The sequence below is a fragment of the Larimichthys crocea genome, chromosome VIII, assembly GCF_000972845.2.
Source record: "Larimichthys crocea isolate SSNF chromosome VIII, L_crocea_2.0, whole genome shotgun sequence".
Lineage (NCBI taxonomy): Eukaryota > Metazoa > Chordata > Actinopteri > Sciaenidae > Larimichthys > Larimichthys crocea.
This window is the reverse complement of record NC_040018.1, coordinates 13,787,377-13,812,016: the sequence shown is the minus strand read 5'-3', so window position 1 is coordinate 13,812,016 and position 24,640 is coordinate 13,787,377. Positions and strand designations below refer to the sequence as shown.

Here is a 24,640-nt window from a genome sequence, read left to right as displayed (position 1 = left end):
GTATGACATGTATGAGTGGTTTGATTCTCAAAAGTTCTGAATGTTTTACGTTTGATGCGCAAAGCAAAGCTTGATGCACGATGATGGGGTATTTGCAAAGACATACTGTGGGTAATGTATGTTAAAATGAAGTTAGGCATTGAATCTGAGTTGTGAGACTCTAAAGGACCCTGACAGAGATAGGGTTGTGAGTCCTGAGAAATGGCTGAGGGTTCAAATACAAGCCACTCTCAGGCCTGGCATTCTGACGTCAATCAGTCTAATTAGCCCAGCACATCATCTGGCTGGCCTCTCCTAGCAGCACAAGACAGACCTCTGGAAAGGTCAGCATGCCACAGCAAAGACAGAGCAGTGCTTAATCAGAGGTGAAATGGTTTCTTTTCCAAATTGATTCCAGTTCAGATCAGACAAGAGTGTCTTGTGTGGAGCCACTTAAAGACTTGAGGCAAAGGCAGCAGGCGCTTTTAAGAGGGCTTTTGAAACAAGACATTAACAAATAAAAACTGTTCTGGTGACATCTGGACCAGGGCCCAAAGAGCAGCGGGCCATATGAAAGATCTGTCTGTCTATGCCTATCTTCATCTCTTTCTGGTCTGTTTTTCTCTATTTTTCTCTCTGTGTATCTCTTTATCTCCTCCTCTGCATGAGGCACATTCACACGTGGACGCACAGACACTCAAATGAACTGAGAAATTCATGCAAAACTCTGCAGGAAACTTTGTCCCTCTACACTGTGAAAATTGCAAAATCTCTTTTTATAATGTTGACACAAAGCAGTACGAAATAAATATTTTGTCTTCTCTCTCGCAAAGTAAACTAAGTACCATTAACACTGGACCCCTGAGGCGTTATATCTTTTTACACCCTCTTTAAAACTCTTTACAACAGTCTTGTCACAACCATGTATACATAGAAGGAAACATCTGAGCTCGCCCACACCCACACACACATCTGCACACTGCACATTCACCAACTCCCTTATGCTGAATGCATAATATATGTAATGAAATAATGTTACCAGTGGGGATGGTTGTGGCTGGGGGATGGAGATGTGTAGTGAATATCAATGTGGCTCCCCCCAGACTCCCTGGTTCAATTGGTGTGATGGTGGGGGGTAAATGAACATGTGGGAGTGGGAGAAGCTTTATCCCTTTGCCCAAAGCTACAGTGAGGAGTCCACACACATAGAGGAGGGGGTTCTTCACTTCATGTGCTCCAGCTGATGGTGTGTCCTCTGTTGTCCCCTGTCTCCCTTGTCCCAGCTGGTACTGAATGGTTGAATTCAGTCCTCTGGCCTGAAGAGAAACTGCTGGCTCCTCCTAATTGCCCCATGATGACTATATACTATAATTTTCATTTAACAAATCCAAGGCATGATGCATTTGTGGCATGTAAACAGATACACAAGTCAGTGGTGGGCAGCGCCACACCACAGACATTAAGTAGAGTTTAGAGTTTAACCTGCTCTGAACTACAGCTTCTCCAGGAAATCTCAATGAAAATCAATGCAGAGACAAATTACATTTTCCCCTGTGCCTCACCTTGACTGACTCAAGTGAGCTCATCTGTTCCATCCTGTCAGAGTGGAGATGCTGTGTCTCTGTCAGACAGTGCTTTGATGTTTTAAACATTACCATTAATAATGTTTTCAGCATCAAAATTAATTGCTTTGCTACTGTGTCCTGCTCTCTTCATCCTAAGCTGAAGCATGCATAAATCAAGACTAACTACCTTTGTCTTGAAATTTTGAGGTCAGGAATTTGGGATGAGACCAAACTTGAATGTGGCCAAGTGGAGTAAGCTCTGTTTGTGTATCTCTCCCTCTCTCCCCCCCTCTCTCTCTCTCTCTCTCTCTCCCTCTCTTGCTCTCTGCTGTGTGTTGCAGCTGCATTACATGAATCTAGTAGATGTAGTGTTTGAAATACTTGTGTTGTTCATATGTTGGAACATCCATCATGTCCTGTATGTTGAAGAATAGTGGAATATGTGAACGTATGTAGCACAAAATATTACTGTGAAGTGCAAAATATATGTGTGAGTTTGTGTAAGGATTTTAGGTACTTTTCCATGACCTCCATTTCAGTCGAATGATGAAATTTGAACAAAGGATGCTGTACGATCAAGAATGTCTGAACTTTTGCCCAAATAGTTAGAATGCCATTCAGACATGGCTACTTTTTTTTTTTTTTTTTTTACAACAAAATTTGAAATATTGGAGCTGTCACTGAGTTAGCTTTGGGATGTCGTTCATTGCAGGATGTGGTGACTTTTGAATTAGTTTGGATTAGACGCTAGAGAAGTATTTTTGTGACTTCCAGATGTTCTGTTATCTATAATTCCCAGCTGTGTTCTGAGAGGTTAAATGAGCTGGAAAGTTTCTGTCCAAGTTCTGTTATACTCATCAAACTCAGGGAAATGTAATTAGTGCCTTTTTGAGTTCACATCGCCTAGCAACTCACTCCTAAATAAACAATAAAAAATTGCCTTCCTTTTTCATTTAGCCACACCTCTTATCTGCCAAGCACCTCCTCTTGAGTGGCTTTGGCCCTACCCAGTCTCTGGGGCCCCGCAATGTGAAGACAGGGTGAGGAATGTGTGAAGCATCCAAGGAAACATGAACTGCTATTTTCCCACAAGTATGAAAAAACAGAGGCCATGGCTGTGGAATCTTTCTGACGCAATCAGCTAGTGGAATGGCTGCTGTACAGTTGGGATTTGGACAGGGGCTCAGGTCAGGGTGTTGTTAAAGCTGTAGTCTTAGGACTTAAAGATCTAAGCTGGACCTGGGTGGGTTAGAGAGCTGCTGACGAGGGTAAAACCTGCCGAACAAAACTGGATGGAAAGATAGCAGAAGGTGCTGGATAGTCCCATTGGGGAGCACTCCATAGTTTCCTGCTATTTCATTTTTAACAGGCATCTGTGGGGCAGCTTATTAATTGTTTGTTGGCCAAACCATCATTAAAAAAACAGACAGCAGGGTGGCTTTTACAGAGATGTGAGAGGGAGCAGAGAGCTGAAACAGGAGAGAGGATCACTGAAGAGGCCCCAGGAGGCCCTCCTAGAGACCCTGATGATTACCACACTACAGTTGCCTCTGTAATTCTTCATACATTAAGACACACGGTTGAAAGGAATTCCCAAACACAAAAACAGAGCAAACTTCAATGAGTCTCTCTTTCTTTCCTGATCTAATTATCGCTGCCCCCATAATCGCTGTTATATTCATCATAGTGCTCAGTATTTATAGGGTCTGTTTTCATCATAGTAATAATGTCACTCTGGAATTCCCATGCAGAGAGCGGGAGAGAGACATACATCACAGACTATATAGAGGAAGCAGCTGGAGAGAGGGCTGGTTCTTGGATTCAGATATCATTTGATGTTAAGGAGGCCACAACAACAGGACTGCTCCACTACTCCCTGCATATGCCTCCTTGTTTTGTCTGGACTTTCCCCTGCCTCTCCACTTTGGAGTCTCTAGATAAACTGGGTTCATCTCGACCCTAACCTCTGATCCTTGTCTGGGTCCTGTAGCTGGCACTGAGCCTGCTTCACTTTCTGAGGCCCCTTCAAGCTTGGGAAGTATACCTTTCTTTCTTTCTTTCTTTCTTTCTTTCTTTCTTTCTTTCTTTCTACGTCCTCTGCAACACACAGCTCAAGTCTGCATCCAGATTACCCCAGACTTCACTCTCCTGTTCCCTTTTTTTTACTCTCCATCTCTCGCTGCCTCCCCCTCCACCCTCCCCCCAACCTACTCCCATTCCAAGGGAGCCCACTGCCTCCTATTCTCTGCCCCCACAATGTTGCTCCCAGTATTTGGGTATATATTTAACACCCACATGTGAGGCCTGGTGAAAGTGCCTGGGGAATGGAAAGGAAAACAAGCATGCCCTCTCTCCCGGCCCTTTAGTGCTGGTCTGCTATAAATACCTCCGGGTGGCGCGCCAGTTCCAGCACCAGTGGCATGGGAACCTTTCTCCCTCCTCTGGTCCATTGCTCGGCCACTCAAGTCCAGTCTGGGAAGGCTTTAGCCAGCGGGCTGGCCTAAAGGGTGGGTGTGTGCAATGTGCTGTATGGCAGTGGTGGTCTTCTTGTGTGTTTTTGTCTGCTTCTCTGAGGAGTGTCCCTGTGTCTTCTCCCTTCTTCCCTTCATGTCATCTCCTTTTTCAAAAGACTTCATGTATAGTGCATTTATGCTGTTTTGCCTTATGAAGATTGTATGAATATGTGCTTTTCAAACTGTTAAAAAAAGAGATCCCCTTTTCTTCACTGCAGTGAAGCGTTTGTTATGTTACTCCCCCAAAAATTGATTTAGACTTTTCAAAGGTTTGTTCTTCACAGTGCTGTCTCCCTGTGTCGATGCACGACAGGCTCAGCTCATATTTTCAGAGTTTGAGGTAATAGTTTTAAACTGACAGACTAAACATCTCTCTCCCCGGCTGTTCCACTTCTACAGAGTAAATAGTTTTATGTGCACAAGCACACACGCACACACACACGCACACACACACACACACACAAACTGCGGGACTGACCTAGTCTAATGATTATTTCTTTTTGGTTTGCTGCGTTGTAAGTTAAAAGATTTGGATGTTGGTTCTCTTAGGACACTTACCTTCTTTCCTCACATGAAAATGTAGGTTAGCTATTATAGTTTTGTACAGTAGATGCAAGGCATCATTTTGCGGTATGCCTCAGACACAGGACATGTAGAGATCTTACAGATTCAGGTATTAATAAATATCACTATTGCCTGCTCTGGTGCCAGTTAAGGAACAGGGACTCGACATCAAAGCTTTTTGTTTGGTCATTTAACATACTGAATCTACAGATTAAATGTCTCTGTTGTTCCTTTTTCTCTCTCACACCTCTTAGCATTCTCCCTATGTCTCTTTTCCTCTCTCTCTCTCTTAATACTCCCCTTTCCTCTCTCCCACCCCTACAAGGCTCACTTGTTATTTTTTCGTACAAGGTCCTGTAATTAAGTTTGACATAAGCACAGGGATTAAATATGCGGTTGAGGAGGGAGAGAAAGGAGCTCTGTTACAATCTCAAGGCCAGCTGTAAAATGGAACCAGATTGCGACACTTGGAGTTGGAAAGTTTGGGAAAGGTGCCGAGACTGGAGCTGTGTTCTACCAACAATGGGATCTGAGTCTTTCTCTAGCTTGAGAGCAGCCAAAATACTACTGAGTCTCCAGCCAAAAGAGCTAATATTAAAAATCCTTAGGCAGAAAACTAACACTCAGTCCGATCCAATGATAATTTCTTTTTCACCTAGAAGACTGCCTTCTCCTTCAGCTAAGCATTAACTATTGTCTGTCCAACCAGATGACTGATACCCTGTCCCCAGCCCAAAAAAGCCTGCTGCCAAGATGACACTATAAAGCAAAATGCTACCTAGTTAACTGCACATTTACAAACTATGAGCATGTTTCTTTTAACAAAAGCCAGCTAATTTGTCTGCCAGTTTATACTTAGTTATCAAACCTAATAAAAAACAAAGTTGATTAAAACCAGCTGGTGACTTCATAACAGAAGTTAAAAAAAAAACAACCTTTAAAAAAACGTGTTCACAGATATGAATCAGAAATTAATCAATAAACAAATAAGTGAAGACAAAAAGAGCAGTCATACCCATAACCACATACTGATAGTAAGAATGGAAAAGTGATTGTAACTCTAAACCATAATGCAGCAGGAAAAACCATTTCACATGCTATCACTCAATCACTGACACCAAATATAGAAATATAGGCTAAGATCAGCCCCCAGTGCACTGAGCGTGTCGATAGGATTTTCTTCTGTTCTGAACTCTGAGAGGTCTCACATGGAACTTTGCATTCTTAAATAACTCTGGCAAAACGCTTTAATCTTAATGAGTCTGAACAGCAAATCTCTCATCTGCAGCAAAAAGGATTAGGAATGCAAAAAAAAAAAAAGAAAAAAAAGACTGCCGTTCCACTTTGATGAATTGTGTTTAGAAAATCCCTGGGCATGAAGTTACCCCAATGAACAAAACGTTAGGCGAGAACGGATGCTTTTAAACAACACAACTTATCTGAGAAAAACAGAACATGCATTTAAGTGAAAGTACAAAAGCAGAGCTGATTCGACTCCTCTGCAAATGATAAAAGTGACTAACTCGTTTCCTCAATCCACTTAGCTACTTTTGGAATCAAACCTGGAGTAGCTTTGCACAAATTACGTGCATTGTGTTTTCAGTGCTTCATCAGTGGCGTGTTTATTTATTCGGCGTGATGCATTCTCCCATTGTCAAGCATAAATAAATGAATTCATAATTTTTTTGCCTCTTGGTGGAAGCACTTGAAATGGGTGATGCAGTGATGAAGAAGGGAGTTGATGAACAGAGACAGTAAAGTGCCAAGAGGTGTTGCTTCCAAAACCACAAAAACTCTGCTGCTTCCTGCATAGTTTGCTGTGGGTTTTCCCATTGCTTAAAGAAGACCAACTTTTACAGCAAGTGTGAAATTGTAGTTAGTTAAGCATGTTATTATGCAGAGGTGTTTATTTGTATTTGATTAATACATTATTGATAATATGTTAATGTAATCCAAAGCAAAGCAGTTCAGCGTTTACTTGATTAATTATTACTCTGTGGTGTAATTTCCCCAAACAGTCTCTCTGAGTGGTAAGGGTTAGAGAAGTAAGCCTCTGGCTAGTTCAGACTGCTCAAACTACAAAGAGCCCTACTGCACTGGGACCTGCTCTTGGTACCCCCTTTCCAGCCCCCCACCCACTACCCCCAATGCCCCCAGGCCTTCAGAAAACTACTCTGGCTGATTTTCGCTGTGTTTATTTGACCTTTCTTTCCAAATCAGCGCTCCCCTTTGTTTCCCGTAATGGACGTAAGAAGGAGATATAGCTGATGCAGGCCAGACATACTATGATCCATATTAATGAGAAAACACCTTCGTGCCAGATATATATCCTCCTGAAATATATGAGCGTAGCGCCAGGGTCTGATTCTTTTTTTTTTCCAAATATGTATACGATTTTCTTCATGCTCAGCACAAGTCTCTGTGTTGCAAAGATGTCAATGTCTTGTATGTGTAGAGTAGTGATAAATATTACTATGCACTTGACCTATATTGATCCCCTAGTAGGATATATACCCACTCCACAATGTTGAGCCTAAACATCTGGTCACCAGAGTGCTTCTTTGAATGACAGATAACATCTGGGAAGTCTGCTGCTATCACAGGAAACAATGTTCCTATCACCCCCTCCCCGCCCCTCTATCTCTCTTCACTCTCTCCCCCTTGTCCCTCTTTCCCCATGTCCTGCTCATAAGCACATCCCTCTCATTGATTTCCCATTAACCCCTTCTGGACTGTGAGTATCTGCCCACCCAGACACACAGACACCAATGGATTGATTACCAACATAATGGCATCACTATGACTGCCCATTCTCATCAGGCTGACCAGGTTGGTCCAACCCATCTCCAACTGTCTGCTGCACTCCACCATCTCTCTCTGGGTTTTCACCGTACCTCTCCCTCTTCCTACTTCACGTTCTTTATCATTTTTCATGTTCTAATCATCCTCTGTCCTCTGCATCTTCCTCCTCCTCCTCTCAGTTCCCTGTTAATATTCACCTGGCATTCAGCCTCTGGTCACACATGTAGAACCACCATCTGAAGGACAGGACTCAATGTTCCTATTTGCTTTCACAATACCATGACAAAACATGAGTGTGTATGCGTGCAGATTTCTCACCATATGATCTTGCAGGTATGTGCTTATTAGTGTCATTGAGGACAGCAGTTTGCAATTCACTTTGGATAGGAGTCTGAGATGAATTGGGGCCTACACATTTATTTAGTTGCATCAAAATAGCAGTGCAACTTTAGCTTCAATTACTGTGAAAACAGACAAACTTTTTAAAGAATCCTTGCCGATGCTATTACAACGTATGAGAAAATTAAACTTGTTTCTGTGTGTGGGTGGCTGTATTGATGTGTGCATATGTTCAGATTTTTTTTTTCTTTTGTTGTTGAACCGACTGTGTGTTAAAATATATACTTACATGAAAGGATGCCATCATATCTGTTTCACTGTGCATTTCCTCCCTCACTTTGGCAACTGCTTTGGCGGCAGAGATAAAGTAAATGTGTGTTTGTTAGGTTGTGTTTGTGAGCCACAACGGAGGCAAGTTAGAAAAAAGCCCTTCATTTAAGCATGGCGTGCCTCCATCAGTCCTAGTCTCTGATGTACAAAGAGCCCAGAGGAAGGAGCTTCACAGCTGTTTGTAAACTATGAGAACAGGAAAGGTCAACAAAGTAATGCAGTGCGTTTTTTGTAACGCATTTTCATCTCTCTCTGTTCCATAGTGAGACAGCAGGGCTGCGCCCTGCCTCAGTAGTACTGGTGCATTTAAATTACTGTTCTTGCCTGGAGAATAATGGTGAAAGCATAACCCCATTGTATTCTTTGATAAACTCTGGAAAATGCATGGTATAAGCTGAGGAAGAGGCGCGGTTTAAGGGCACAATTGCCTTGCAAATCTACCATGGCAAAGTTTTTCTGAGAGAGAGAGAGAGAGAGAGAGAGAGAGAGAGAGAGAGGAAGGAAGAGAGGGGTGAGAAGAAGGGGAAATGTGGAACTGAGGGTTGAGGGAGAAAGAAAAAGGGAGAGGGAGATGGAGGATCCAGCATGTGGGTAGAGTAGGGGGGTCTGTGTTGCAGGGACATGTGTTATCTCTGGGTGCAGAGGTCTTTGTTTGCAGGGCAGAGAGGTATAGATTTCCTCTCCATGTCAGCGCCTTTATTTAGGGCTCAGCACAGAGGGGACAATAGCAAACTAATCCACTACTGAATCAGGATTAATATTCAAGCCGAAAATATTAATTCACAGCCAAAAGGAGGAAATGCAGAATATGTCAAAATGCTCAGACAAATAAAGAACAAAAAAAGCCGAAGATCCTTGACCAAAAAATTCCATACCGAGTCTTTCATATGAGTGCATTATTTTTACTGGGTCCTACAGTCTCATCTGAGCATACTGTTTGATTTCTGTATTAATCTTCATAATGATTTTCTATAGAAGAGCGAGAGCTGGGGGAAGCTGAGGAGCTGCATGTTGTTTTTGGCTATTCTCCTCACTAAGCTCTGGATTTAAGATCTGGATTTGAATATTTATGATAGAAAATAATAGAGGTTATAAAAATAAGTCCCTGCAGAGCTGGGCTGTAAGTTATAGGGGTAAGCAATGCCTCCCACATCAAAGAAGCCTGATGATGTTGGCCAGTTGTCTCATGCCTGTAAAAGCCTATAGCTCCTCAGCCCAGCCCAGCAGAAAGGTTCGGTTGAACAAGTATGATCCAAATGTGTCACTCACTGTAAGAGGGCTCATGAACACCCAAATTTCAGGAAAATTTTAATTATTTAGTTTCGTCTTCCTTCAAAAGAGAAGAGAAAACAAATCTGCCATGGGGGTGAGATCGTTTGACTTGTTTCAAATATAGTTTCACTTGTTTTCAGATTGAAACAAATGACAAGTATTTGTAACTGACAGGTGGATCACTCGTCTAGTTTCAACACAATATCACTTGACCCAAGAAAATGTTTTAAACATGCTTGTTTGCATTTGAAACAAGTGACACTTTGCCTTCCATTTGACAGTTTTTTTTCTTTAATACTTAGATGTTATGATTCAATACCAGGCGTATGACAATGATATTTTGGAGAGCTGTGGAAATGAAATACTCTCTGCTGCTCTTCACTTCAGTGTCTCATGAACAGGGCAGAGCGACCTGTCCCAACAACATGAGGAGTTAACACGGCACGAGCCTGACAGATAAAATGTTTGGTATACACTGATCCTATGCTCGTAATACTGTACAAATAATCTACTGCTGCCAAATCAGTTTAATGCAACACCCCACATCATTTAAATTGAGGCGTCAAACATTTTCCCATCAAGTCACCAGTTGTCTTTTTCTTTTCTTTTTTGTCCCACATCACCATGAAAAATAAAAGGGGCAAAATAAAGTTTTTACACTGGATTAGTACTTATTGTCCAAACAAGAGAGAGTGCATGTCCACAACACACCCCTCTTTCAGAACACACATACTCGCACAAGCACAGTAATCCCACACTAGGGGGTAGAGGCCTGTTGTATACCAGCCTGAAAAAAGCATTGTGATGTTCAAAGGGGCTTCACAGAGACTCTAACCATTGATAAGGTCTAATGTGATGAGGGACTGTAAACTTCATCTTTTATACATGGCAACATAATGTGAAAGGTCAGCTTATCTTAATCCTCAAATCTGCAGCATCCAGGCCTGTGGCCCCAATTCATGAAGTTAAAGAAATAATCTTAGAGTCCATTCTGAAGACGGACCTTATTATCTCCTCCGTGAGGTCCAATCAGAAGATATCATTAGAGTGTACTATGAATGCACTGTAAGGAATGATTATTTCTCTTTTCTAATCGGCCCCAATCATATCATAGAATCAGCTGGACTATGTGCTCGTGGTGAGAAGCTTTATTATGTCCAGTGATTAACCATCAAGCACTGCCTTATCCCTCTTAGACACACAGCACACTGCTGGCCTGCTTTACAGAAGCAGAATGGAAAACGTCACCTTCATCAGCATGGTGCTTACCTGATTTTCCTTACTCTTTAGTTCACTCTGGCCTAATATAGTAAAATACAGCTGTGTATCATCATCTCAAGGATATGAGGATGGTTTTAAGACCAGTCACTCACTCAGGGTCCGCGTAGGGACTAAATTGTGTTGGGTAACAATGGTTATAAAGTAGCACACCATTATGTTTTGTCCCATTCATTGTTTTCCCGTACATCTTTAAATGTGCCTTACCCTGGATTTTTTGTTTGTTAACTTCTTGATCTGTTTCAATCTGTTCCCTTCCGTGACTGCCAACAAAAATTTCGTGTCGACTTAAAAAAGAAGTGACATTGTATCCTTAAATTCCAAACAAATTTGTGGACAGATTACATGCAGAGTTGAGCATTGTGGAGGTGGAAATCGTTACCGTATTTTGTGAATTAATGCAGGTCAAAAAGGTTACTGTCTCAAGACCAAGTTTGGGCAATTTGTTGTTTAGGAATCCTTTGTTCTCAACTGAAAGTGTGTCAAATGTAGACAGATTGTGAAATATTTATTCCTTGACTGCAGATCATATTAGAGTGTTATTGTTTGTTTCGTTTTGTATTCCACCCCTAATTTGCCAGTGGTACAGTTTCTCAGGAAGTCTAGCAAACACACATCAACTTTAACAGAGGTAGACCCAATCCTGTAGCCTTAATTAGAAGGAAATTGTAAACAGACTCATGCCTTTCTTTTACGGATTATCCATACTTTATGACTGAATGTTTGAAGTTATGAGGGATTCTGAATCAGCACTGCTCGAGTGGTGCTCTTATAGGACATTGTTGTCTTCAATTATTTTCAGTTATATTCCCGTCTGTAACAGGCAGGGGATCATTTATTATTTAAAGATGCAATCGTTGCTGTTTATCTGGGATTTTTAAAACCGGGTTATCTTTTTCGCGTAGTTTTTTTGATTAAAGGAACAAAGTGTAATAAAGTGCAGTTTCAAACAGATGCTTGTCTCTCTAGTGCGAGAGCTCATCTGCCATTATTGTGATTTAATATGAACGGTGCCAAGCAGCTGCCGAGAGACAAGATCTAACGAGCATCAGGGATGCTTTAGTATGTACATAAAGGGTCTCACACAGACACAAGCTGGTACAGACACACCACACAAACACACACACACGCACACAGACACACAATACATATTTAGTTGCACATACAGTACACACACACATTTATCCACATGTTGTAGTTAAAGATGGCTGACAGAAAAACCTATAACCTAACCTAATCTATATATTTTTGCATTATTTTTGGATTAATGAATTTCCTTCAGAACAAGTAGTGATGATTTGAAAAAATACTTCATTTAACTTAACCATATTTGGAGCAAACAACAAGAAACCAAATAATTTAAAGCAATGTGAATAACAGTACAGGATGAATTCATACACAGAGATGACTGGTACTCTGTCTGTATCTGTCAGTTTAGAAGACAGCAAGAGGGAACAGATTCTCAAACTGCAGACCCCCGTTCAGTCGAAGTGCAGTTCTGCAGTTCTTCAATATATCTTGCTGCTACATCCTTTATTTCATTACTCAATAAAATTGTCATGCACAGAGCTTCATCCCCCAAGTGCACCCTAAGAATAGAACCTTTTTCCAGGTTTGAACAGCAGTTGTAGTTCAAGTCATGCTGTTACATCTCTCTGTTCTTACACACTTACACATTGTTTTTTTGTTGTTGTTTTTTTTTTTTTAAAGCCCCAAAGTCCCACAGCTCTTGTTGTGTCCCTCTTATCGTCACTAGTATCCACTCGCCCCACCATCACTCTTGTTACTTGCAATACTTAACTTTACACTGAAGCCTTTGCCCCTGAGACCATGGTGTTGGGAGATTAGTCCAGCCTCAACTGAAGCAGACAAACTGCAATCAATACCTGATATAAGCAGTCCGCCAGGGTCAAGCGACCTTGCTGTATGGCACCCACGGCAACTCTAGTAAAGTCCTTATAAATTCTGGGTGACTGACCCTTGACGACCTGGGCAGATAAGGTCAGTCTGGCCAAAGTGACCTAGAGCCAAGAGGCCAGTGTCCAGTCAGTCTGGCTGTCCTATAATGAAGTGGTCAGTATTGCCTTTCTGTCACTCAGCAATTACTGGGAGAGATATGGAGCCATAGATAGGTGCTGAATGCACAAGGAGGCAGTGGCCACAGAATTACATTGACGAGGCAAAAGACCGGTAAAGTGACATGTAAACTACTCTAATATGGACTGGTAATGACTGGGAGCAAGATGGATTGAAAGGAGTCTGGCAACTTCAATAGGACTGCATTATATCTGTGCATACAGCCACGGAAAATACTACTGTAGATTGTATGGTTAATAGCTGCTTTTAAAAAGTCTGAACAAATTATCAACCGTCATGCAGTATAAATACTATTCTGTGTCTCATTTACTGGAGGCGTAATTCTTAACATTATACTGATAATCATACATGCAGTGAACATCCATCATCATCCTACATAATCAACCTAGAGACATTGATAGGTGTCCACAATGTTTTAATGACACAGATGTGACTTGCAGAGTGAGAAATGACCAGATAAAAAGACAAACAGACTGACATGCAGAATGAGATAATGCTGGCTACACAAATAGAGGCCTCCGTATGTCACACTGTTGCTCCCATGGCCTGTTGTGCTCCCCGACACAGGTCAGGGGCTAGGAAATCCCTGAAGCCATCCAGCTGCTGCCATCAGAGACTCTCGGCATTCTTCTGTCTGCTAACTATTTAGTTGTCAGTGATTTGGTTAAGTGGAATTGACTTTTATCTGCGGTGTGCTGTGGGGCTGCCACTGGCAATTCAGAATCCCCCTTCCTCAGCCCCTGTCTTAGCCTGGTGTCACATCCAGCACATTGCTATTGGCAGCTGAGCCAGGCCTAATCAATAGCCCAGGTCAGGGATGGCCCGCGGCTCTGCTGTGGGTGGGCTATTGATCCGACACACACACTCCCACAGGTCGCTCTGACAAACCGGGAAGTCGTGGCCTTGGACGGAGTGAGAAAGAGAGACGACAAATTAACAGTGCTGCTTTCTGTCTGCTTTAACTGCTGACAAAACACTGTCATAAAATTATTTATTTATTGATTAGCAAGTGATGTACTGTATACCTTATATTTAAGGTAGCATAAAATGATCATTATTCAAATTGATATTTCAATCAGAAGTGATGTGATTCTGAAAAGCTGAGCACACATTAAAATCAGGACAAAGAGGAAGTGATAAAAACCATTCAGATGAAAGCCCATCATAACCACACAGAACCTCTGCCCCTGTCTGCCTGTCTCTCTTTTTTCTTTTTTTTTTACCTATCTTTCTTTCTCTTTGCCGTGTGGATCCTCTGTTGTCACTCTTTCAGACCTGTGGCCAATGAGCAAGAGTCTAGTTATTTTTGTTGCAGTTTTAAATGTTACTCCCCGAGCACCTTATCAGCACGACAGTAAGAACTCTTGGGAACAATTAAACATTGGCTTTAACTCAAGTCTAACCACAGAGGTAAAAATAATCGCACAAGGTTTCCAAATGGAAGTGGTTTCAAAAGAGCTATTCAGTTATCACAAACTGTCTGCCTCTCCCGTCTGCATTCCCTAACTAAATCTCTGTCGCTGTGGAACTATTGGAACATATGACACGAATATTTACCCAGCATCACAAACCAGGTCCATGTGGAATTCAAAGTCTTTTTTTTTTTTTTTTTTTTTTTGTTTTCAGTGCTGGAATTGACAGTTGAATAAATATGTATTGTCTATGAGACTTTGTCATGTACGGGAGATCCTCTGCAGAACAGACAATTATATATGCTATTACAGGAATACGTCTTGTTCTGGTTACAGGAAAATTAAGTTTCTCCGGAAATCTTTTTCATTTCTCATTTTAAAAGTCTTCAGTGGTACGAGAGGAGAAATTACTCACAGCAGTTCATTTACTATTAAATGTAATCTTGAAAGCATAAGAGGCTTTCCTGCAGTGGTAGCATACAAATAATTAGAGATTAATTTTGTTGGCTCTAAAAACAGCTGATTAATTTTGAAGTCTTGGTGGTATCATACTGCTCTGGTTTGCTTCTCCTGAAAGACATTTATTATGTGTTCAGATTATGTGAACTCTGACAGGACTGCAATGGAACTCTTCCTTTGCTGTGATCATTTCTAACTGTGCACGCACATGTTTCTGACTGTGTTTTTCTTTTTTTCTTTCTTTCTGATTCCAGGTGATGGTGTCATCCTGATTTCTTCTTCTTGTGACCCGGGAGTCCTTAAATCCCAAACTATATAGCTTTGGAAAACCCTGGAAATACCTGGAATTCTAGGAGTACGTCACCAAAACTTCTTAAGGTGCCCAGGCACCAGATCATTAGCTTTACATTCTCCTTTATTATTATTTTTTGCGTGTGTATACAAAGACAAAGACGCAAGTCTGAACATTAGCAATAGCCGCTGGCCATCCACTATTGCTTCAACGAACCTGCTGTGACCAAGAGGGCGTGACCTTTCTGCCTGCTGACTTCAAACAGACACTTGAAAAGAAAACGCAGTCAGAGAGGCTTCCGCGTGGTGGCAACACAGACCAAAAACCCCATCAGGTAAGGCTATGAAGTCCCCCATGCTCCTGCTGTCCAAGCCCGAAGCCCTTTAACTTCTTCATGGCTTTGAAGCCAACTTGTCCCCAGTCTGTGTGTCCCCCCACACAGTTAGCTCGCCTTCAGAGTTTGTGTAAAGGAAAGGCTGGCTGATAAATGTCCCACTTTCATGCTCTGCTCACCTGTTTGTTCCTCTCGGATTAGAGGCTCTGAATACGTTGTGGTTGTTTGGTTGATAGACGCTCTCCCTGGGTTCTTCACTGGGCCTTTGCAGATTTGGCCAATGACCAACCAGAGCTAGAGCAAATGTGCTAGAAACATGACGTGACTTGGCGTGCGTGCACAGGTAGATCACACATGCATGAGCATATTCTCATTAGCTACTATATACAGTATGTCGCACGGTGTGGACATGCAAACATATGCTGTACATGACATAAACCTGCAGACCAACATATAGAAATGTGCAAAAAGAAATGCTCATGTTTTCACATGGATATGAGATGCATTTTATTTATGGTTACACACACTGACACATGTACAGTGTACACTCTACTGTACAATTTCTATAACAGTTATCATTCATGCTGTCAGTAATGAAATGTGTGAATGTTCCAAGACGTGTGTGTTTTTTAGTTTACTGACGGGAGAAAAGTGATTTTCTAGCCGATAAAATGGCACCGCTGTTTGTGTGTTTACAGATGGGTGTCTGTTATATTTAGTACGTGTGTGTGGTGTGTATAAGAATAGATGTAGAGAGTGTGTTTGTACCTTGTATCAGAAATGTGCAGAAAATGGCAGATTTCTGATGCATACATGCATTTTTGGGCTTCATAGCACATAACTGTAAAATGACTGTTTCCATTCAGAGTGACTTTGAAATAGACTCAGTGTCACTCCTCTAGTTTTATTACGGTCTGGTTTCCCTGTTGTTTTGCAGAAGACTGACACATTCTAGTCAGTGATTAAGACTTGATCCCAGGTTATCTGGACTATATCAAAATATTCTGCTTGATAAGGGATTTTATTTTGTTCTCAGCCAATGACCTGGAATCAAAAAGTGCCTGATACTGAGCGTCGTACCTGTGTGGCAAAGCATTTTCCCTTCATCATTCAAAGTATAAAACTGCTAGCTCCTCAGCTACACACAAGTGCATTATTGTTTGCCCTGAAAAGAGGCCCAATTAATATACTATAATAAAAATGTGTTTGTATAATAATTATACTAATAAAGTGAAATAAAGTGACAGCAGCAGGACATACTGAATGAAATGAGTTATGTTGTGAAGCATCTAAAGAGCTTTGTTTGAAAAGTTCAAAGTAATTTTACAAAATTTGGGTCACTGAAATTTAGTACCCAGCAGCAAGTCATTGTTTGTAAAATGAGACTGAAAGAAGAAAAAATAAATAAATAAGCAGTCATTTTTTTTTCTTTCTCCTGCATCTTTAAAGATTATTTTTAGTATGGGGCAAAATAAAACACTTGAAAGCACAAGAAACAATATTTATTGTCATGGAGCTAATTAAGGACGTGATGTGAAATGTATTTTCTGTCTGATTTAGGACCCAAAGGGTCAGCTGCCTCACAATAAGGCAACGATAATACAGCAGGAGTCAGGAGTGGAGAGGGCTCCAGTCTGGAGAGAGCAGCTCCCCTCCCTGGCCTGTGTGCTGATGGAGCTACATTCCTTGCCGAGGGCTCCAGGGCTCCGACACTAGACCTTATTTTTCATGTGGGCTGCACACTGTTCTGCTGCAGTCGGGGTTGCTCCCTTTGTGCTAGCCCTCCCCCTTTTCAGAGAAAAAGACATGCATGATTTCATACATGAAAGATATATGTAATTGGACAGCAGGGCCTATGCGATACATTTACAATTCTAAACAGAATACGTTAAAAACAGTTTCCTCTGTCTCGCCCCCTTTTCTTCCTGGGGAAATGTATTTGCACATATTCAAAAACACAAGATCAAAAAATAGACAAAACACAGGTTATCGTTCTTGTTACATGCTTTATATCTCGTGTGAATGTTCAAATGTGCACAAGCACCGCCAGTGTATTTCACAAATCCACTTTATCAGTGTGTGGCTCAGACAGTTGTGTTGTAGCTTACAGAGAAATACAGTGGACTCTGGCGTGTACTGCAATATATACTTGGAAATGCATGTGTACTGAAACACTCAGAAGGGTAAATCTGAAACCACCTCCACGATCAATGTCTCACTCTTGGGTGGAGAAAATATCAAGTTGGCTATAATATTCATGGTTGCATATGATGGTTTAGTTTACAATTGAAAGTGTATTCCTTATCGCTACTTGACACGTACGTCAAGATTTCTTATTGAATTCAATATAGAAAAAAAGATATAAAAATAGTTCATAATACAACCATGAAAACACAAAACAAAGCCTGATGATTAAACATTGTAGACTGATTCAGCGTGTGGATAATGCTGGTTCTATGTTTGGTTGACATTCTCAAGTGAAACCTAAATCTAGTATCACATTACATTTAAATATATAATTTCGTAGTGAGAAAACAATCTGTTTTCCCTTAATTTCAGACAGAGAAGTTATATTTGTATAACACAATATCATTGTGCACAGATCCGTTTGTTATTGAGGAAGCCTCAATCTATTAGCTCACTGTAACAAAGACATAGTGGGGTATTTTAAATGATTCTTTTACGTCAAAATAGAAAATTAGCAAATTTCAATTGTAATTCAAGTTCAAGGTGAGCAAAAGACCAACTTGATGATTCCAGATTAATTCTCAAGCTGCCGTGAAGTGAATTAATGTGCATCTGTGATCCAATGCACACATTTTAACCTCTAAGCTATGAAAGGGAATATCACATCTCTGTCTGTCATTTGACCACAGGGGGAGTATGACCTTTTGAAATTCAAAGACAATTTTTCATGCTGATATCTTTTTGCCCTTATAAGCAGCAAAACAACTTGCTTAACTGGATTAGATTCAACTGATACAGTACAAGGTTGTAGAGATGTACAACATTACAAAATATTCAGAAACCACATATTTGACAGAAGTGGTATTACACTGTTCCTAATTTCTTCTAATATGATGTCAGCCACACTCATGTGAATGCCTACGTGCATGTTAACACAGTCAAGGGAGGAACATAGCCCCTTTATGGTGCCATGCCTCACTCTCTACAATACCACACTTCCTGTCTCACATGTAGACAGACAGGCAGACAGACAGCCAGGGTAACAATTGAGCTAAACAAAAAGTACAGTATGTGCCTTGCTACATGAATTAGGTGAAGGGTAGTATTTCTGCCACAGGAATGAGGTCAGTCGACTGTTACACATGTGCTGAAATTCATAACACAAAAGCGATCTTGGCAGGCAAACAGGCCATGTGAGCTGGGCGTGCAGGTCGTGAGGATACAGGTGCCATTCTTGAGTGCCAAGTGTTCACGTTCTCCAACTGCCAGCGTGATGGCACTCAGCCATCAACAAAGCGGATTAGAGTTAGACGGATGTTGTACGGATACATTTGACTTGCTGTATACGTCTGCAAGGATACATGCAATAGTAACAACACACAGGTGAAGAGAGCATTCGGTATACGGACTGGTGCTGAGTTCCTGGTTTGAGGTCTTAGCCCACCCCCTCTGTCTGTCATGCAAAAAGTAAACACCTTCACTATTAACTCCCTTAACGAGCTAACACCTAAAAAGGGAACAGCTCCACTAATCGCTTGGTTTTATTGGCGCCAGGAACACTTGAGGCTATAAGGGGTGGGGGGGCTCACCTCCACTGAGGTATTTAAAGCACAGGGGCCAAGCCAGTTGATGGACATGCTTCATGACCCCTACCCTCCCAACTCACCACCCACAGCAAATATGGGTAGGATCACCTGTCACAGAGGCAAAGTTTAAGAGAACATCAGTAATTCTGCCTCAGTTGCTTTGACCAAATGACTTCCACACAACTCCAGGTGGCTTTTGGTTCCAGCAGGCTCCTCTACAGTTTGAACACATGATGAGCTTTGTTGGGTCTGTTTTCTCATCCAAGGTGCTGCACAGATGCTGTCTGTGCATCAGCAGGGCTATTGTGTGGAATAGTGTGATATGAGCTGTTGATCTGCACGCATGTAAAAAATCTTGCACAACGTCTGCATTCACTTCTCTCACTTGTTTGAATAGCAGCCCACTGAGTGCGTGGTTGTTAGCGCGTGAATGTCTGAAGTAACCGGGTCCATGTCACTGTCAAACACTGAAAAGCCACTGGGTGTGCTGCCAATTTATTCATTGTAGTCATGCTGTCCTTTTACATTTTATGACTATTCATCATTATTCGTTCATTTGCAACATCGTTGTCCACATGTTAACACTGGTCTGAACTGTGCAACTCATTATGTCGGATTCGTTTTCCAATAATGAGAAAATGGGTGCGTAATTTTGCGCATTGTTATGCGTTATTTAAAACTCCCGTTGCATTTTTATTTCTGCAAATTTTTATCACAAACTTGGAGTTATTCCTGTTGTTTGACCTCGGCTATGTACTGCAGATAGATGATGTTGAGGCATCCAGAAGCTGTGTGTGATGCAGGATTTGGATTTGACCCCTGGCGATAATCCTTAGATCTGTATTTGCCTTCTGTGTCGCTTCCACCTGTCATCTTTCATCTCATCGTGTTGTTCGAGGGGGGGTTGTTGTTGCTCTCGTCGACATCAAGCAAAATTACTCTCTTTAAGTTTATGTTCAAGTGCAGATGGAGCGAGCACGAAGTGGCATTTTAAATAAGGTTCGGGGTTGTAAGGATCCACGATCCTGTATGGGTCGGTTTACCACCAGCTAGTGTTGCTGTTGCCTGGAGTGGTCATATGGCTCTGATTTGGGATCCCTCTGTTTCAGTGAGCCTGTCCAAATCGCGTAAAACCCCACGAGTCCCGCCTGTCTCTCACCCAGAGTCTGTGACAGCAGCTCTCAGGATTTCTACACTATTCACCATATCCTCGACCTGAGATGTGTATTGTCAGAAGGCCCGGTGTGTGCATATTTCTTTTTTTATACAAATTGATTTTCACTTCACAAGGGTGTATTCGCCTCAAAATAATTTATAAATTGCATATTCACAAAATAATATGGCGTGAAACGTTGATAAACCGTAATAATGTCGTTAAATTCTAGACGTCGTAAGCCCTGTCTTTCTGATTTATTTTTATCACTATTTATTTGGTGTTGTTGCGCATTTGATTGCTGTGTCTTTGCTTCACGTGAGCTCGGAATTTATATAACGGTGAACTTAGATATTGAGATCTGACACAAATAGAACCTACACACACAAAAAAAAGCTTTTTTAATTATCACAAGCTCTTAATTGATTACGCAGCTAATCGTGGTGTCAATAACTGCTATGAAAAGAGAAACTGCTTGTGATGATTTTCTTGCAAAAATGTACTGTGAACTTGAAGGTGGTAAGTGAGGTGTGATGAGGCTGCACTGAGGCTTGGCAGGCTCACATACTGTTTTGCTTTGTTGTTGTTAGGGTGTGTGTGTGTGTGTGTGTGTGTGTGGATGTGTTTTACCATTGGTTTGAGGGAGACATTTGTACTTGTGCACTTCTGCAATAATATTAATAATAATAACAACAACAACAATAACAATAATGATGTGAAAATTTAATACAAATTAATATCTGTTAATTTTCTAATTCATTTAAAAATAGTGACGTGATAACCCCCCCACCCACACGCACACACACACACACACGCACACACACACACACACACACACACACACACACACACACACACACACACACACACACACACACACACACACACGGAGGAAGCAGGGAGGCTGAGACCGAAAGAGAGAGCCACGCTTTTTTTTGGGGGGGGGGGTCCGTGCTTCAGCGCGTGCACGCGTGTGCGTGATGTGTGTCTGGTGTCGCAGTGGTCAGGCTGAAATAATCTGGACAATCAAGTACAGTCAGCAAACATCGGACATTTTGGATGTTTCACGACATTTTTCAAATATTGACAGACATCAGATTTGGATTGATTATGTGTTAACGCGACAATTTTTTTTTTCTTCTAAAATGCAAACGTCCAAACTGTTTTTGAATAATGCATAGGATCATTAATAAGGTAGTGCTGGCAGGACGAGTAAATGGATGAGAGAGAGAGAGGAATTGATATGCCTTCTTGTTTCTCATGTAAATGAGGCAGACTGACCAGACGGCCGCTCGTCATTTTTTTTTTCCCTCCCCTGTTTCAAACTCTAAAATCACAACACCAGCAGCTGAACACAGGTCCTGTTTTTTTTTTCCACCTCAAACTGCATTCAGAAATCTGATGTCAGCTTTGCTCCTGTGTTGCTGGTTTGCATGCGATCTGACATGAACATGTACAAAACAATTTCACATTTTCATCAGAAATATTTGAATCTCAGAATTGAACGTCAAGAGGTGTAAAAACAAACAAACGGGCAGATGATGCATTGGGTTTTGTCCAGGAGCATTTTAATATTAATATTTTATTTCAAGTGTATTTACTTTGAGCAGCAGACAAAAAATAAATAAAATATCAATCAAAAATGAACTGAAACACATTGCTAGAAACAGGCAGTCATGAAGGAGTAGTGGTAGACAGAGGATTCCCATAATAAGACACAGACTACAACATCTGGAAGAAAAAACAACAAACAAACAAACAAGAAAAAAAAAGCCTCCACCAATATACCTGCGTTTAACATCATTTTAAAAATGTCCAGCAATATGAACAATACAAGATTTAGTCATGTAAAACACACTTTATACTGTGGGGAGACGTTTATGTATCTCTGATAAATAGAAAAGCAGTTGAATGGTGAATAAATGATCTGTAATAATACATTCTATAATAACAACAATTACAAATGTTGCATTTCAGTTTGACACAGAGGGCTACACACATACACAAAAAGGAAAAAAAAAATCACCACCCCGTTGGAGGAGTTGTCTCCACTTCAAGAACATTCTCCGTGTGCCAAACATGACACAAGGATAAAAAAGGGGAAGCTACGAGGACACAGGCGGATATAATATTGGTATGTTTGCAAATATTTCTTTAGAAAGTAAAGTCCAAGAAATAAAAGTAAGGGTTGCAAAAAAAAAGAAAAAAAAATGTTTCCTCTTGTCCATGAAGGACATGCTGTTAAAAAAAAATCTTAAATATTCTGCATCTACAGTCACAGACAAATTATAACGAATCTAAAAAGATCATTTTTAATTAAACATCACACCATTTTAGTTCAATATTGTTTTCCCACTTGAATATACATCTTTGTATCAACTATGCTGATTTCTACGGGATGCTCCGCTAATTAGGCTCAAGTTCAAGTTTGATCTGAGTTGCTTCCAAACTGTCCAGCGTGTATTTAAAAAAATGCTTCTAGTTTCGGACAAAGCACTGACATTAATAAACTAATATTGTTGAATGAAATGTTTGTGATTACCGCCGCAGATTGTTTGCATCTCTTTTGACCACGCAATAATCCGACCATGTTCATTTACATCATGCACACGCGGTGAAGTCTAATATATGATGTTGGACTGAGAGGCAAAAGGTGCGCTTTTTTGCAAAGAGCAGCTGGTCCGCAGGCGCTTGGCTCCTGTAAAAGAGTTGATGCGCTGCTTGATCCCAGTGGTCAGGCTGAACATAAGAGGGCGCTCCCATTGCACCTGGCTGCGCTGCCCTATCCACCCTAGACACATGGAGAGCCGGACAGCAGCCTCTCATGTGTGCAGCGATGTAATAGTAAACAGCGCAGTTTTTCATTCAGTCAGAGATCATAAATATGACAAAGAACAACTGATGAGGAAATAAGTCTAAACGTATTTTCTTAAAATTCAAATGAAGCTGTTTTTTCTCCTCTAACAAGTTAAATATGTATATTAAATGACATGTCCTGCTAATAATAAAATCATGTCAAAAAGTTGTTCTTTGTGAATCATCACTATTTCACAAACAAAAAAAAAACAAACAAAAAAAGAAATGGCTTCAGGGAGTTAAGGAGGGTTTTCCCTCCACTGGAAACTTGTTCTGCAAGCTGTTCACTGAGTGGAGAATCCAACATGTCGTACGCTGTCTTTAACGTGTCTGTTCGTCGTTAAAGTAAAATACCAAATTTAATTTTCATTTTAAAAATTAAAGCTCAGTGCTGCCAGTGTTTTTTGTTTTGTTTTGTATCCCATCCTGAGCTTCCAGTCCACCTACACTCGGTTTTTACGCACACATATTTTCCCAACATAATCTCAGTCAGACTGTTTCCTAAAGAATGTCTGATGCCCTTTTCATCTCTGTTTACCATAGCCTGAACATATGACTGACACCCTCCTTGTTAATATTGCAGCCTATCAGCATCTTAAACCCCCAAATCCTTCCGAATATAATGCTTGTTATCTCTTTATAAAGTTATATGACTTTTCACGATAGCAGCTTTTATCTTTAAATACTTTCACCCCTGCTCATTTCCTCTGTTTCCCCTTTTGTGCTTTGTCTGGGGGGTTGCGCGTGCGTGCGTGCGCAATAGCGTGCTCACGTGCGCGCGCGCACACACACACACACACACACACCGGGTAGGCCACTTGATACTTAAATGAAATAACATAAAGTTTAAATTTCATTTGATTTGAATGCATTAAAAGAAATATTTCTCAAAAGCTGACAGGTAGTGCGCGCATGGGTGTGTGCGAAGTCCCCCCCCCACATCACAGATCAACGGTTCAAGCACGTTAGAAACGATTATGGGGCTCTGCCCTCTGTTTGAATACACTGTTTTGTTCCTTGCAGTTCTGGTGATGGTCAAGGGCTTTTCATGTGCTACGGAGCATTTTGCATTTTAAGCTACTCTGCCTTTCTTTGTCATATCCACGGGCTGTCATAGCCACAGGTTGTTTTGAATTTGCAATGCCACTCATCGATGTATGCCTATTGAGGCTGGCACGTGGACAGTTATCCTTCCCACAGAGAGGCGCAATTGAACGCTGGTAACACAAAAGCTTCAGACCCTGTCAGCCCCCCACCCCACCCAGCCCACACCCCTCTTTTTTTTTTTTTTTCTCTTCTCTCTTTTCACTGATGCACAGGCCCTAAAAGCATCAAGGCCTCGTCTGACTGGTCTTCTTTTGATTTAGCCTATACTCAATATGGTCACTGATGGAGTAATGTCAATCAAGGCCTTTGCATAAATTTGTAAACTGAAAGTTTGCATTGTTAGGCTTTAGGCGACTGACTGGCTCAAAGCTGCCTCCTCCAAGCCTCAAATTACACCCAGACTCTTTTATTATCTCGTAGCCCCTTTAACTCCTCTCGCACGCTATTTTCAACCTATTCATTTTTACAATCTCTTCTTCCCGAGAGAGCAGACACGCACAAATCCTCGAGATTCC

At 41.2% G+C, this 24,640-nt stretch overlaps 1 protein-coding gene across 1 annotated transcript in view; it reads left to right on the top strand.

Moving 5' to 3' along the window:
* The window catches only part of zfhx3b (zinc finger homeobox 3b), a 328,353-nt gene that overhangs the window by 166,511 nt on the left and 137,202 nt on the right, over positions 1-24,640 (top strand). Inside the window, exon 6 of the mRNA XM_019270499.2 lies at positions 14,865-15,236. The gene's annotated coding sequence lies outside the window, so the exon portion shown is untranslated. The remainder of the gene's footprint in view (positions 1-14,864; positions 15,237-24,640) is intronic.